Source organism: Papaver somniferum, unplaced genomic scaffold (assembly GCF_003573695.1).
Source record: "Papaver somniferum cultivar HN1 unplaced genomic scaffold, ASM357369v1 unplaced-scaffold_10, whole genome shotgun sequence".
Taxonomy (NCBI): domain Eukaryota; kingdom Viridiplantae; phylum Streptophyta; class Magnoliopsida; order Ranunculales; family Papaveraceae; genus Papaver; species Papaver somniferum.
This window is the reverse complement of record NW_020618825.1, coordinates 8,146,560-8,150,196: the sequence shown is the minus strand read 5'-3', so window position 1 is coordinate 8,150,196 and position 3,637 is coordinate 8,146,560.

Here is a 3,637-nt window from a genome sequence, read left to right as displayed (position 1 = left end):
GTGGTGCGGTTGGCATGCCTTGGCGCGGAGATGTGGCTGGCATGGTTGGCATGCCTTGGCGTGGAGGTGCGGCTGGCATGGCATGCCATTGGCGCATTGGTGCGGCTGGCATGGTTGGCATTCCTTGGCGCGGAGGTGCGGCTGGCATGGGATGCCATTGGCGCAGTGGTGCGGTTGGCATGCCTTGGCGCGGAGATGTGGCTGGTATGGTATGCCATTGGCACAATGGTGTGGGTGCCATGGTTGGCATGCCTTGGCGCGGTGACGTGGCTGGCATGGTCTGCCATTGGCACAGTGGTGCGGCTGGCATGGTTGGAATGCCTTGGCGCGGTAGCATGAGAATTAGGGTTTGGCATAGATGATGTCAGTCAGTGTTAAGGGTTCTGCCGTGGAACATGACCCATGTAAAAAAAAAGGGTACCCCGGTAATTCTTACGTAGGCATGCTGATTGATTCAATAAATGTGATAATGGTCATAGTGACGTCATGTCAGATGTACAGTTTTACGATTTTGACCCTAAGCTAAAAACCACCATCAACATTAAGTCCCCTGCTTAGCTCGGAAAAGGAGCATTGTTGCGAGGTAAGCATAAGATGGTGACAGGCGAGGACAAAAATCGAAATGACAGGTCGTGAAAAGATGGTCAGGAAAGTACGATTAAAATTTTTTGAGAGGTAAGGAGAGTTCATGATCCTCATGTTTGGCGGCCTTGCGTAGATTCTATTTGTGGTGTAGACCGTGAAGTGGTGAGATAAAGATCGTCGGCTTAGTATGGCCATGTATCACCTTGGATGGGTTAGGGAACATCATGACGCTGGCTTGGCGAGTTGTTGGTGTTGGCGCGGCAAGTCATGGCGCGGACGTCTTGGCATGGTGGGGCCAAGGTAATGGCGCGGACGGCTTTGCATGGTGGGGCAAAGGAAAGGCGCGGTTTGGTGAGGCAAACCATGTGGACGACTTGGCGTGGTGGGGCCAAGGCATGGTGCAGACGGCTTAGCATGGTGGGGCCAAGGCAATGGCGCGATTTGGTGAGGCAAAGCATGATTTGTCTTCGCGGGCCCGGTTGCATCTTTTCCTTACTTGACTCAAATAAGAAGTCCTTTCCTTATTCAAACTCATAAGTACCACGCCTATAAAAGGGGCCGGCCTCTCCTTTTATTTCACACCTTTATATTTTTTTTTATTCTGACCGTGTGGTAACAGTAAAGAGGACGAGCGAATCCCAGGTATGTCTTCCAGCACTTCCTCTTTAACTTGTTTTTCTTGTTTTCTTATGTTATTGCAAACCCTAACTGTAGGTGTACCTTTTCATGAACTTGTAAAAATATTGTTTTTTTTTGTTGGTATGAATCCTAGCCGTAAATATGCTTTGCGTGAACTTGTAGTAACATTTAGGCGTGAATACCGTAGTAATGTTGGCCGCCTCAATTAATGTGCAAAGTAAGCATCCATGAGCTAGTAACTGTCATTCCCTTCCCGTGAAAACCTAGTTCCTAGGGTTTCCTCCCTTTTCCTTGTGTGTTCGTGTGTATTGTTCCCATGGTGGGGCGGGCCTCCTCGTCCGGGCGCAAATTTCCTGCTGCAGGGTAAGGCCTTGGCATGAGGTGGTAATGCAGGGTCTGTCAGTCCCCGTTTCTTTGCTCATGCGCATTATGACTTTGAAAAAAATTGGTTTGCGTCTAGGATGGATCTCTTGTGTCTGATAAAATAATTTCCATGCACTTTCCGTAATAATTTCTCTTCGTATTGTTCCATTGTAGTTATTTCGAAGGTGAAAGTAGCGTGAGAAAATTTCGTTAGGATGTCATTTGAGAAAAGTTTTTCCGTACCAAAAGATGTTGGCAATTCCAAGCCAAACATAGACGATGAGTTCTTTACAACATCTGCCACAATTAGGAAAAGTCATCCCAAGTATGTTTCGATTCTTCTGACTGGTCCGGAAAGTGAAGGAGAGGCCCGGTCAGTTCGGCCTTGAGGTGTAATAAGGTTTTATCTTCAAAGGAAAGAGTATTCTTCTTCTCCCATTGACTTTAAAATTTATGTGAGTCTGTTGCGTCCCTTTGAGAAATGGATGCGATTCATGATGAGCCAGGAATGTGTAAAAGCTAAATTGACCAAGGCGCAGATTATGATGTTGTTGCAGCTTCCGCAGTGCTTCAAATTAGGAAAGATATTCCAGGCCTGGTTGCTTTTGTTTCCAGATGGTGTCCGGACACTCACACGTCCATATGCAGGTGGGGTTAAATGAGTATCTCTGTAGAGAGCGTGGCCGTCTTGCTGAACCTTCCCGTAATAGGAAACCTCGATGTCAAGTTGTCTGCAGATGAAGAAGAAATGCGCTCCGCTCTGGTTGCGAAATCAAAAGGATTCGTTCGGAAAGAAAACGAGACGAGGTGCTTCTATGGATGGTGGGTGTCTCAATGGTTTCCTGATGAGTTGGAGCCAAACCAGAAAAATAGTACACTTGATGTCGCAGCGTTCTTGGCTCTTTGGTTATCCAGGGATATTTTCGATGGCGGCTCTGGTAAGAAGGATATAAGACACGAACTTATCAAGTTTGCCATAAAATTGGCAAAAGGTGTCGTTCTCCCTATTGGCGGATTGTTTCTTAGTTCCCTGTACACACACTTGGATCATCTGGTCGCGGACATGTGCGCTTCAAATGGCTACATGAAAGTGGATTCGTATATTCATGCTGCCTTTCTCCAGGCGTGGTTGTGGGAGCACTTCGAAAGGTATGCTCCAAAACCGTTGGTCGTACTTCCCAAGTCTTGGGGTGGTTCTAGAATACTGCGCTGGTCGAATAGGCGCCCAAAGATTGGTTCGAACTTGGTTGGTTTCCTTGACAACTTGCACACGGTCAATTTTCGTCCATGGGCTCCGGTGCATGCGTCCATAACTCAGATAAATACCTTTGCTCCTGCTCCGAGCATGTCTTTGTCTTCTGATAAAGAGGATATGAGTGTTGGAAAGATGGTGTTCATGCGAAGCTGCACTCCCGGTCATGTGCCGTCTTTCTTTCGAGGATCTTGCAAAGCAGTTTCTTACAATATCGATAGGGCGGCTCGGCATATGGGTTTTGACCAAGGGGTCCAACTCGTTTGTCAGCCAGTTGTTCCATAAGACTCGTTGCCAACTGTTCTCGATGTTAGTGTTCTTGTGTCGGGTAAAAGTCTCCCTTTTCCGCTCGCGGAACGAAATCCATCAACAACCTCCAAATATAACATATTTTGGCAGGATGAGCTTCTCGCTATCCATGGATTCGTGAATGATGTGGTAGAAAACCGTCGCGGTAAGCCTTATCCTGCGGTTTTAGCGGAGCACCCACTGCTGAGGGATCCTTCTTCGACCAAGCGAAAATCCGTTAGCCCGAATGCAGATAGTCCCCAAGTGAAGGAGCGAAGGTCTAAAAGCCGTGCAGACAGTTCCCAGTCAGGTTCGACAGCCCTACCGACTTTCAGTTCGTCTAATATGCGGTTACGTGTGCTTTTCCTCTTGATTTTAGTTGGATCGCGTATATCCTTGTTTCTTTTCTGAGTATCCGTCTTTGAATATTGCCCAGGGTCTCAGCAGCGGGAACACCTTTACCAAACTTGCAAGTAGTCGGAAAACATCATTTCTCGAGATGGAGGGTGG